Below are 13,556 nucleotides of genomic sequence, written 5' to 3' on the forward strand. Positions count from 1 at the left end.
AAACGTACAAGGACTGGTCAAATAAGCTACCATATGCTTTGTGGGCTTATAGAACGTCGATCAGGGCCTCTACGGGAGCTACGCCATATTCATTAGTGTATGGGATGGAAGCAGTCCTACCAGTTGAGCTGAGAATTCCTTCGTTGAGGGTAATGATGGAAGCTGATTTGCCAGAATCAGAGTGGGCAAGGGCCCGGTATCAGGAGTTGCAGATGATTGATGAGAAGAGGCTCAGAGCTCTGTATCATGTCCAGGGATATCAGCGTCGAATTGAGAAAGCTTTTAACAAGAAGGTGAAGATCAGAGATCTCCAGAAGGGTGACCTCGTTTTGAAATCCTACAGGGCACCGGTCTATGATCCCCGAGGAAAGTTCAGGCCAAACTGGTCAGGTCCTTACATTGTCGATGAAGTCCTGCCTGGAAAAGTCGTCAGACTCCTTGATCAAAATGGTGAAAAACTAACAGAACCCACAAACCTTGATCAACTTAAAAAGTATTATGCCTAAGACACCAGGAGGCCGTCCTTGGTCGATCTGAGCTTCAAATCCAAAAATCCCATTCAAAAAAAAAAAAAAAAAAAGAAGGGAAAAGTCAAATACCGTTTGCAAACCCTTTGAGCCAATAAGTAAAATCAAAATTTCTTTGTCACCCTCAAACCAGGGGCATCTTTTATGACTTGCGTCATAAAAGATGCAGGCCTGAACTACGCCATGACCTGATCCCTTTCCACAGGGTACGTAGGCAACCTGACAAACTCGGGTTCGGTCAAATCTTTCAAAGCTTTCGAAAAAAGAAAAGAAAAGAAAGAGACTTAAATCAAAGCAATCTCTACCCAAAGTCCCCAAGGGGCGAACTACGCGGACCTGATCCTCACTCTTTGGAGGTACGTAGGCTATCTGGAAGGGTCCAGATTCGGTCCAGTCAATGCAAACATCCTAATCCAATTCTTTCAAACCCTAACCCACCTAGAAGTCCTCCTGGTGTGATAAGGCAAAGGTTTGTGGCAAAACAGAAAAAGAAAAGAAAAGAATAATGGAGTCTTAGACCCGCTAGACTGAAAACCCGAGAGGGCGGTCTAGGCAAAAGTTAGGGTCATTCGCCCGCTAAGTTGAAAACCCGAAGGGGCGGCTTAGGCAAAAAAATCAGGGTGCAGAGCCTGCTGGATGGAAAACCTGCAAGGGCAGGCAGTCCAGGCAAAAATTAAGGCAAGCGGTCCGCCAGATTGAAAACCCAAAAGGCAGTCTGGTCATGGCAGTGACTTCTCGTAAAGGACTAAATTTCAGAAGCTAGCAAGACGTCATACCTGTATCGGCATCACTTCAAGGTCTGAAAAGTGCCGGCAAGGCTTCCTTTGATATTCCTCTAAGCTAGGGGTTAAAACCGAGCAATCCAAAGGGTATAATAACCATGACTAAATACCAGAAAGAGGCGTAATCACCTTAAAGCACGGTATTCAAAGAGTTCCAAGAGTGGTAAGCTGTACCATCTTAAAACAATTATCAAATTGAGAAGCAGATTCAGTCTTTCCTGAAAGTCAGTCTTGTAACTCGGTCGTGTATTCACCAAAAGTCCTTTGTCAAGCAGTCGTCAAGGTCATTTTTTGTCAAGTCAAAGTCATGTACTCAGTCGAGTCAGGTGTGTCCCAAAATGACCTGTTTGGTCCAGTATCCTTTCAAAAAGCTGGGGTAGCAGGTACCAGAAACTGAAGTCGCATCTCCAGAAGGCGAAATGACCTATACATGGTCTAGAAGCGCGGCAAGCTCTCAGGCCCATTTGAAATTCCTGCAGCAGGCAGGAGGTTGAAGATGTGTCAAGCGGAATCAGTCTGCTTGGAAGTTGAAAGTCATTGCAACCTGAAGTTCTGATAGCTGGCAGAAAATTGAAAGTATTTCAGGCAGAATCAGTCTCTTGTGCATTTTGAAAGCCTTTGAGGCCCGGAGCCCTTGCAATTGGCATAAAAGTGGTAGGCCTTTCAGCAAGAGTCAGTCTCTTGTACCTTCAAAATCTTTGTAACCCGAGTTTCATAAAAGAAAGCTTGAATCTGTTTGAGTTCTGTTAAGACTCCTGAACTGGAAGCGAAATTTTACTAGGGGCATCTTTTATGTCCTGACGAAAGTCAGACCATAAAAGATACCTAGCATGCATTGACGGTTGAGATAGCAGTTTTAACGAATCAGGATTTGAGAAAACTTGAGCGCATTTTTCAAATCAAATTTTTAATTCAGGTTTGATCATGATGCTGTCTAATCATTCCGCTTTGTTCATCTGTCAAGATGCTGTCTTCTCAGATCCCAATTCAGGTTTGATCATGATAACTGTCTAATCATTCCGCTTCGTTCATCTGTCAAGATGCTGTCTTCTCAGATCCCAATTCAGGTTTGATCATGATGCTGTCTAATCATTCCGCTGTGTTGATCTGTCAAGATGCTGTCTTCCCAGATCCCAATTTAGGTTTGATCATGATAACTGTCTAATCATTCCGCTTTGTTCATCTGTCAAGATGCTGTCTTCTCAGATCCCAATCCAGGTTTGATCGTGATGCTGTCTAATCATTCCGCTGTATTGATCTGTCAAGATGCTGTCTTCCCAGGTCCCAATTTAGGTTTGATCATGATAACTGTCTAATCATTCCACTTCGTTCATCTGTCAAGATGCTGTCTTCCCAGATCCCAATTTAGGTTTGATCATGATAACTGTCTAATCATTCCGCTTTGTTCATCTGTCAAGATGCTGTCTTCTCAGATCCCAATCCAGGTTTGATCGTGATGCTGTCTAATCATTCCGCTGTATTGATCTGTCAAGATGCTGTCTTCCCAGGTCCCAATTTAGGTTTGATCATGATAACTGTCTAATCATTCCACTTCGTTCATCTGTCAAGATGCTATCTTCTCAGATCCCAATCCAGGTTTGATCATGATAACTGTCTAATCATTCCGCTTCGTTCATCTGTCAAAATGCTGTCTTCTCAGATCCCAATTCAGGTTTGATCATGATAACTGTCTAATCATTCCGCCCTGTTCATCTGTCAAGATGCTGTCTTCTCAGATCCCAATTTAGGTTTGATCATGATAACTGTCTAATCATTCCGCTTCGTTCATCTGTCAAGATGCTGTCTTCTCAGATCCCAATTTAGGTTTGATCATGATGCTGTCTAATCATTCCGCTGTTTTGATCTGTCAAGATGCTGTCTTCTCAGATCCCAATTTAGGTTTGATCAAGATGATGTCTAATCATTCCGCTTTATAATCTCCAAATCTCTGAGTGGCTTAATTAGAGGCTGTCTAATTATTCCATTCTGCAATTTGTGACAGTCTGTCTCGCCAATTCATCTTATCATTCCTTCTCGATGAGAATCTGTCTCGTCGATCCATCTCGTTCCTTCTGTTTGAAATCTTGGGCCAGTCAAAATGTGTTGTCTGTTCGGCTTTGGCATTCGCGCGACAAGCGCCCTCTGCCAAAGAGGGGCATCTGTAGACACCCCATTTTGACAGCGCCCTAAACCCGTGTATCCGAATGAAATCCCGAGGTCAGGCGGAAAATGAATGGAATTAATCTGAGCCTAACCCGATTGGCAGTTGGAAATCTCAACCCGAATTTCACGAATCAACCCAGGTCGCACCCCAACCCGTGTCTCGAGCTCGAGCCGGGCGTAGTTTAAAGAAATATAAAAGGGAGTATGAATTAGCAGGGCATGGGTGTGCCAATACTGGCTTACCATAGGCAAATAAAAAAAAAAGAAAAAAAAAAAAGATTTTTATTCCGCCCCCTGTTTCTACCCGAGCCACCCCCCCTGTAAGGATAAGAGTAGTTAAAATACACTAGATGGGGTTGTCTAGAGCAAAAAGGGGGGGGGGCAAGTATATCACTCTTCAAAATAGGGGCTTGGGCAAAGAGGAAATCAACCCATCCTTAAGGGTATTCTTGGATGTTCACATTGCTTGCTTGAGAAGCAATAATTCCAAGCCATAGGATCAATCAAAGAAAATGTGTGGGTAGGATGAGGTGAGGAAGAGATTTTCTAGGGTTTGTAAAGGCAATGGAGGAGATCAAGGGTGGAGATCACCCAAGAAGAGGAAGATGCCACATAGAGGGTTAGGATTAGAGTTAGGGATTCAACCCTAAGTATAAAACAAAGGGGAGTTCTTGCATGAGAGAGGGAGGAGCTCATCCATTTTCAAAAAAAAAACAAAGAAAAAAAGCAAACCACAGCCACCACCTTCTTCTCCGGCGAGCTTGCCGGAATCCGGCAAGCCTGCAACCTCCCCATCTTCCTCTTCCTCTTCCATTCCTTTCTACCTCCACTTCCGCAGCCACAACCTCCATCTCTGCAAATCTGAGCCACCATCAAAACCCACCCAAAACCCAAAAAAAAAAAAATCAAGAACAGAGGGAGGAGCTCTGCCACCATCACCTTCCTCTTCCTCCGGTCAAAATCCGGCAAAACCCCAGCCAACCACCACTACCAAAAACCCATCCTGCCCAAACCCCCCACAGCCGCCACCTTCTTCTCCGGCAAGCTTGCCGGAATCCGGCAAGCCCGCAACCTCCACCATCTCCTCCTCCACCATAGCCATCTCCGGCCGAGCCTCCCCCACAACCACCACCACCATAAACCACCCCAAACCGCCACCTCTGCAACATTACCACCACCACAAACCGCCACCTCTGCAACTCCACCTCCACCGCAACCCACCCATTTGCCCTCCACCCACCTCCACCATCCTCCACCTCCAGCACCACCACCTCCAAACCCTTCGAAAATCCCCTCCATCTCCATCCTCACCTCCCTCCAAACCCAAAACCGAAATCCCCTTTCTCTACACCCCAACAAAACTGAAACCCATTTCAAAAAAAAAAAAAAACCCAAAAAAGCCACCACCGGACCATTACCCTCTTCAAACCCAACACCGCCGCCCATCCATCCACCTTCTTCCACCTCCTCTGCCACCCAAACCACCCTCCTCCCCCAACACAGCCGCCCATCATCTCCTTACCTCCACCCTCGGCCACCGTTCCCCACCACCTGCAACTCCATCGCCGACCCCCTTTCACCTCCTCCAGCCACCGAAACCCGCCGAAATCCTCTCCCCCACCTCGTGGTTTCTCCCAACCCTCATTAAACCCAAATCCTCCCCCCCATCTCTACCCATTTCGAAAACCCATCCCACCTCCTTTTCTTTTCGTTTTATTTAACAGGAGAGAGAGAGAGAAAGAAAGGGAGAGAAAGAGAGAGAGAGAGAGAGAGGGAGGGAGAGAGCTCGAGCTCCACCGCCGTGCCACCCCCATCGGCCGATCCTCCCCTCCACCACCGCTACCTCCCTCTCTGTTTTCGGCATTTTTTTTTTTTTTTTTTTTTAATAAAAAGGAAAAGAGAGAGAGAGAGTTGAAGGAGAGAAGAGGAGGGTTTTCTCGATTTTGTTTTATTTTATTTTTTTTTGTTAGAAAAATCAGAGTGAGGGAAAGAAATTGCGGAGGTGGACTCGAGCCCCACCCTCGACCCGCGGCCTCCCCATCGCGGCCGATTAGCACCACCATTGCCATGCCCAAAACCACCTCATCCTCACTTGAGAACCCAAGCTGATCCCTTTTTCGTTTTCGCCATCCCCAAGCTTCGATCTGTCGAATCCCAAGCGCAACCGACTCCAGCAAATCATTCGAGCCGTGCCGACCATCTTCAATCTGAGGTAATTGCTACTCTCTTTCTTTTACTAGTTGTTTATAATGTGGGTGGTTTGATTATCGTGGAAATTCAATTTACCTGAACATTGCTAACCTTGTTTTAACTCCTGGAGTATTTCTGGTCTTAAAAAGCATGGTATATCTGTACCCCTATCGTTCGATCTCATCTTGGGTTTTCCTATTAGGTTATTACCCTAAGGATGCATCGTTCGATCTCATCTTGGGTTTTCCTACTGGTTATCACCCTAAGAATGTAAAAGGTTCATGATTTTTGTCTTCTGATTAATTCCTTTGGTCTGTTAAAAGTTTTGGTATCTGTGACAGAAATCATTATAGATGGGGTTTGAGATTCCTTGTGTTCTTCAGTTTGGAAATGAGAACCGTGCTAAGTTGGCCAATGCATGAAAAGTAGAGGTTTACTCAAATACATGTTGAGGTGATTTATCCTAAGAAATGTATCTCCCGTGTTTGAATGAGATTTGAATGTCTCGTGAGGGCTACGAGAGCTCCGTGGATTAATGTTAGAGCAAGTTATCTTAAATATGTGCTCAATCTTGTTTGCATGCCAGCTAACCCAATTTCATTTGCTTGTTAGTTGAACTCCCAGCATATTGACTTTAGTCAAGAGGGGTAGGTCTAGTAAAAGATGCTTCTATTCTTGTATTTGCATGTGCTAGGTGCTATTCAATCCTCTTTTCAGCCAATCAAGGGGGAAGTAATGTCCATTAAATGAAAAATTCCTAATAGGTCGAATAAATAAGCAGATGTTGGAGATGTTCAATCTAGCTCGTTAGGAGTGGCAATTCGAGCGCCCTTTGTGTATAGGATCAAACCTCTAATAGTTCATCCCTACCCAACAGTTGATATCATCGTGGGGACGTCTATGGGGTCGGCATTTTGTCCTATTCTGTCTCTTTTGAGAATATGTATCGTATGAGTCCCGCAGTTTCATTCATAATTGGACCCCATTTCTTGTCTCTTCCCACTTCTAGGATCCTTATAGAGTTCGGTGTCCCTTTTGTTTTCTGGTTCCCCTTTATTATCATATTTCCATAGGGATCAGGCTATGACGGAATACTTCTTGAGCCAACCCCTTCCCTTCCCGCCTTAGAGTTTTCGCAGGTTGAGCGATTTCTTCCTCTATAGAGTCAGTCGTAGAGAGTTTAGGGGTCTGTCCCACCGTCCTAGGGTTTGGGAGTCGGCCCTACCCTTGTAGAGTTTAGGATTCTGTCCTATCCCTTCATAAAGTTTGGGATTCCGCCTTTTCATCTTCCAGAGTCCGTCTTCAGCATACGAGTTAGTCCTTCAGTCTTTCAGGAGTCAGTCCTGTCATCGTAGGGGTTAGGATTCTGCCCATCCTCTCATTAAGTCGTGATCTTTACCCGCTCTTGCAAGGTATAGGATGCTGTCCAACCCTTGCCGAGTTGTTTTCATGTTCGTACCCCCGCAAAGCATAGGATGCTGTCCAACCTTTGCGGGATATCAGGGGTCTGTCGTACCCTTATGATGATAGGGTTGTGTCCTCTCGTGTCAAAAATTCCAACAAAAAAACATTTCAAAATACTTAAAGGTTCAAAAAAACATCTAAAAATCAAAAATCCCAAAAATCTCAAGTTATTAGGAAAATCAGGTCCGAACTACGGATGGCTTGATCCCTAGCTGAGGGGTACGTAGGCAGCTCAGGCGTGCTGCTGGCACCCTGAGTTCAGTCACCATTTTTAGACACCATTTTTTACACCCTTTCACCTTTTTTTTTACACCATTTTTTGCAAACATTTCTCACAACTTTCGCCACTTCAAAATCTTCCAAAACTACAAAAATTCTTCAAAACAACTTTCACAATTTTCAAAAGATCCTCCCATAGAGTTAGGAGTCAGCCCTAGGCGTCTGGGGGTGTCTTAGAGTTAGGAGTCTGTCCTGATCTTGTGGAGTTGTCATGTCTGGTCGTGTGAGTGTCCCTAGAGTTAGGAGGCCTCAGGTCGTGGTCGGTTAGACACTTAGTCGAGCCGATGGCTAGACTAGAACGCGCTTAGATAACCCATGGTTTTCCTTAGGACACACAGCCTAGTCACACCTAGGGTGTAGGGTCCACTTGCGTTAGTTAGGGCATACAGGGAGTCCTAAAAATTACCATTCACTTAAACTTAAGTAATGTCGCAAGAAGCTTTAAAAACTAGTCGAGTCTAGTTGATCGAGTCTAGGATAGCGGTCCTAGAGGTTTAGGCATTGTAGTTTAGCATAGGTCGCCGAACTACGTTGACTCTGATTCTTCTCGAGGCCGGGATACGTAGTGCAGCTAGGATGGATGGCCATCCTGGTCCGAGTCAAGCATTGCATTAGAGTCTAGGGTTTGTCGTGTCGAGTCGTGTGTGGAGTCGTGCTGTGTTGTGTGTTTTGCTGTGTTTTCTTACTTTCATGTACAGATCCTATACCTTTAGCTGTAGCATGCATGTGTTTGTCCACCAGAACTTAGACACCAATCAGGCATGTCACTCATAACTTAGCCATTCTTAGGTGACACATCTTTCATTTCTTTTCGTGCTTCTTATTCATCTCCGAGACGTGCATGATTAGCTAGACGTTATCTCGGAGATATTTGTTCCCATTTCGCATGATTTTCTCCCAAAACTCTTCAAAATTAATAATAAATGGCATAAGAGACCAGGTGTTAGCACTTGGGCGAATTGGGGGCGCTTAACCCCTTCCCCATTCGTCATCAGGCACGGACCCTTTGTATCTCTGGTTATCTGTTGCGACAGAGCACAGCATGGGATCCAGGGCCCACTTCCTTGGATGGCGACTCTTTCTTTGTTCAAGGTGCGTCTCGAATCCGGGCCAGTCCCCGAATCGAGAGGTATCTCGCTTTACATCGCCGCTCATGCTGTGAGGGGCACTCTTTCGAGAGTTCCTTGGTGGGGCTCTCCTTCACGTGGACGATCTGGAGACTCGCGTGGGGGACCCGTCCCCCCGCCTGTCTCGGATCGGGGTCCACACCCCCAAAATCCCCGATAGGAAAGGGGCAGAAAGAAAAACACGTAGAAAAACAGGAAAGGTCAGGGACTAATCCGAAGAGGACTCCTCTCCTGAAGAGTTCCCCTCTTCCTCCCAGGAGCTCTCCAGCAGGGGGTCCACCTCATATTCAAACAACTGCTCAGTGAGAAAGCGAACCTTCTTCTGCAAAGCTTCATTCTCCCCCTTCAAGTCCTCGATCTCCTTACCCATCTTCGAAACACGGCCGCGCAGTTCCATTCCCTGGTGATAGGCTCGCGAGAAAAAAAACCACTCCCTGGCAACACGGGACCGAGACGGCTTGTCTTCCCTGGGCAAAGAGGAAAGGCGAAGAGGGGGGAAGCCTGTAGAAGGGCTCGAGTTCCTCCTAGCCTTCTTCCGACTAGCCGCGGGGTCCTCTCCCGGATCAGAAGACAAGTCGGGGTCACTCGACGATTCCTGGGGAAGACAGGCCTTGCCCCTGACTCGCTAAGGAGAACCAGACATGTTGTTGAAGAAAGCACAAAAGAACGCCTACTACAAAAAAGGGGGGACGGAGAGCCACATCAAAATGCCAGGGTAATTTCCTTTTTTTAAGCTCGAAAAAGAAAACCCTGCGCCTCGAAACAAGGCGACCCACCTAACGACGCCACCGCTTCCCGGGGACGGCTGCCGGATAAAACGGCACGTCTCCTCGTACTCCGGAGCCCACATAAATGCTCTCATCATGACGTCGCTCGAACAAAACGTTACTCCCTTGGCCCATTCAATGGACCAAAGGAGTAAGGGGGAGTTACAATGGGACACAAATACGGCGTCGCCCCCAGATATCGCCACGTGTTGCCCATGCACAAATAAGGCACGGATCATCATGAAGAAAGGCGTGGGAAAATGGCAAGACCATATACAGTCACGACACGTGTCGCCCTCTCGCCGTCCAGGCCTCATCATCACAAGTTATGGAAGGAAACACTCGGCAAAGCCACGCGCGCCGGCGAAGCAGGGGAACGGCACAATCTCGCAAAGGAAGGTTTTCTCTCCATAATGATGAAAAGGCCCGCCCGCCTCCCTTTAAAAGGGAGGGAAGGAAAGAAGGGAGGGATCCACGTTCTCGAGAGAGGTTTCCCCCATTCTCAGCTCCTACAGAACAACCAGAGAAAGAGGCGAGGCAACAACAGAGGAGATTAGGAACTCGATCCTACTCTCCCTGTTAGTCCCACTCATTCTCACCCAGAAAAGAACCCGCGTTTTGGTCCTGGTAACCCTGATCAAACCCCTTACTTTTCTTGCTGTCCTTTATATTGATTGGTCGAAGGATCTGACTTGGGTGTCGAAGTGGTCGTCCGGGACCCACCCCGGACCCCCTGACTCCCTTTTTGTGATTGCAGACCCCGCGGAGGCCCTCTACCGACCGCGCTATCGCGGACCCGGATTCAGACGCCATCATATTGGCGCCATCCGTGGGACTCGTCGAGTACCAAATGCCTTATGATGATGAGAAACCACACCCAACAGCAAGAAATAGGGGTGATGACCAGGAGCCAGGCTCAATGCCCACAAACCAACACCTCAAGCTCCCGGGAGCCCAACTCACCGCTCTCGGGCAGACACCAGCCCTCCTCTAGCGCACCGCAGATGGTCCCCACCATGGAGATGTTCAACGAACTCCGCCGAGAACTACTCCAGCGCTTGCCTCCTCCGGCCTCGGAGAGGCCCCTGACAACGCAGGACCAGACGGAAGCCTATGACGAAGGCAACGAGGAACAGCCAGGGGAGCGTCACCCCCGGCGAAAGCGAGCACCGACTCGAGGGTCCCCATCGGCGAATAGCCATTTGCCCCCCGCAGCTAGGGGACATCAGCGAGACAGCGGGAAGCAGGCCACGCTAAGCCGCACTCCCTCTGTCCGGGCTGCCCATTTCCAGGAACCGCCCCTGGCTCGGGCGGAAGAAGTAGCAACCTCAGCGCAACCGCCTAGCACGGATCCGATAGCCGACCTGTAGAGGCAAATCCGAGAGGAAAAACTAGAAATGAAAAAGCCCTACGCCCACGGCATCCTTGACGAATGGGAGAGGGAAACGGCATCCCCATTCACCTCGGAGGTCTTAAAAACCCCAGCAGAAGCAGGGATAGACCTCTCCCGTTTCGGTCTGTGCGATGGAAGCAAAGACCCCCTCGAGTTCCTCCAAACTTTCAAAAGGGTGATGACGCTCTGGGGCCCGTCGGACGGATTCATGTGCAGAGCCTTCGCCTCCCTGTTAAGAAAAACCACTAACGATTGGTTCATGAAATTGGAGCCCGACTCCATCGCGTCCTTCCACGAATTTGGAAGGAAGTTCAGTGCAAGATTCGCCAACAACCGCCTCCGCCATGATCCAGCGGACGCCCTCTTAGTCCTTCGGCAGGGAAGAAACGAGACCCTAAGAGACTTCATGTTAAAATTCAACGCCGAATTGGCCCAACTTTCTAACATGGACGTCCAAATAGCGGTCGCAACACTAAAGCATGCCACCACCTATCCGAATCTCAAGCTGCATCTCACCCTCAAGCCACCACGGGACCTGTAGGAACTTGAATCCAAGGCTGACAAGTTCGTGCGAGCAGAAGAAGCCTGCGCCCGAGAGCAGAACCAGCCCGGCCCCGATGAAAGAAAAAACAACGACGGCCGAGGAGAAACAGGCGAGCCGGAACTCCATCCCCGTCTTCGAAAGACCCCAGCTCCCCACTAAAGGTTCCCCTCTCCCATGTCCTACTAGCTATCAGGGATCAGGGTCTCCTGACCCCCCCAAGAGAATGGCCACGGACCCAAAGAAGCGGTCCGCCAAAAAGTTCTGCGAATTCCACGGGGACCACGGCCACGAAACTGACCATTGCTTCCACCTCCGCCTCCAGCTGGAAAAGCTGGCCGAAGAAGGGCACCTGAATCAATATCTCAGGAGCCCTGGCGAAAGTTCGCGCGAGGTCTAGCATCCACCCGACGAGCCCAGAGGCAGGCGTCAGTCACCCAATAGGCGCTAGTCGAGCAGCCGCCACCGATCCACAAGCTGACACCGATCCCCGAGCAGGCATCGCTCCCGAAGCAGATGTCGATCCCGCAGCAGACACGACGCACGCCGCCACCAGCGCCCCCGGAAAGAAGAGCCCCTCGAACAACCGCAGGCCCGCGAACAGCCGCCTACCATCATAGGAAAAATCAATATCATCACAGGAGGGCCGGCAGCGGGAGGGTCGACAACAGCTGGTCGGCGGGCATATGCAGAGCAGGTGTTCTCTATGGATATGCCTTCCAAAAAGGCCCGAATGGATCCGCCCCGTCAAGACCAGATCATCACTTTTTCCAACGAAGACCTCGACGGGCTACAAGTCCCACACAACGACGAAACTGGTTGTCAGGCTAGTCGTCGCCAACTTCGACATAGGAAAGATTCTGGTCGACACAGGAAGCTCCGTCAACGTATTACATCTCGGAACCTTCGAAAAAATGAAACATGGCCAAGAGAGGCTGGGACCTGCAGAGTATTCCATCTACGGGTTCTCCGGGGCATCGGTGCGGGTCAAGGGCAAAATCGACTTACCTGTGACTTTCGGGACGTACCCCCTCCAAAAGACCATCCTGACCAGCTTCATGGTTGTGGATATACCTTTCACTTACAACGCCATTATTGGGCGCCCCGCTCTAAGAGATTTGGGAGCAGTAGTCTCCACCCCTCACCTCAAGATGAAATTCCCCACTCCAACCGGAGTAGGGGAGGTCCGGGGGCAGTAGATAATAGCACGCCAGTGCTATGCAGCAAGCCTAAGAGGGACCAACCCACCGGCCAAAAACTTCATGATCGGTAGTGAAGATCCCCGGCCGCGGGCCCGCACAATCAGAGGAGAACCTGCCGAGGAGCTAGACTTCATCCCCATAGCCCAAGATCAGCCGGAGAGACAAGTCCGGATCAGTTCCCTACTGAAAGGCCCCCTGCGAGACCAGATGATCAACTTCCTCAGAACCAACAAAGACATGTTCGCATGGTCTGCTAAGGACATGCCCGGGATACCCAAGGAGTTGGCCGTTCACAAGTTAAACGTGAACCCAACCCTTAAACCCGTCCGGCAGAAAAAGAGGAACTTCGCGGTAGAACGTCAAACTCACATAAAGGTCGAAGTGGAGAAGCTACTACAAGCCGGGTTCATCAGAGAAATCCGGTACCCCGAGTGGCTGTCTAACGTCGTCATGGTCAAGAAAAGCTAGTGGGGGCTGGCGGGCCTGTATAGACTTCACAGACCTAAACCGGGCCTGCCCAAAGGACCTACCCCCTCCCGCGCATAGACCAACTCATCGACGCCACATCCGGGCACGAACTCCTCACCTTCTTGGATGCATTCTCAGGTTACAATCAGGTGAAAATGCACGAGCCAGACATCCCAAAAACAACGTTCATTACCGATCAGGGCGTCTACTGTTACACCATTATGCCCTTTGGGTTAAAAAACGCGGGCGCACCTACCAACGGCTCGTAAATAAGCTATTCCGGGCGCAAATCAGAAGGAACGTAGAGGTGTATGTTGACGACATACTGGTGAAAAGTTTGGAAGCCTCCAAGCACATCTCCGACCTTCAGGAAACTTTCAACACCCTGCGACGAGCCCAGATGAAGCTGAACCCCGCAAAATGCGCCTTCACAGTAACTTCCGAAAAGTTCTTGAGGTTCATGGTTAGCCAGAGAGGGATCGAGCCCAACCCCGAAAAGATCCAGACCTTGACATGGAGCCCCCTACAACGGCGGTAGAAGTACAGAGGCTCACAGTGCGAATCACCGCCCTCGGCCGATTCATGCCCAAGTCGGCAGAAAGATGCCAGCTGTAGACACCCCCATTTTGCTCCGCCTTAATCAACAAAGAAGT

Source organism: Tasmannia lanceolata, unplaced genomic scaffold (genome assembly GCF_043159265.1).
Source record: "Tasmannia lanceolata isolate RefF3 unplaced genomic scaffold, GAP_Taslan_0.1 ptg000012l, whole genome shotgun sequence".
Classification (NCBI taxonomy): Eukaryota; Viridiplantae; Streptophyta; class Magnoliopsida; order Canellales; family Winteraceae; genus Tasmannia; species Tasmannia lanceolata.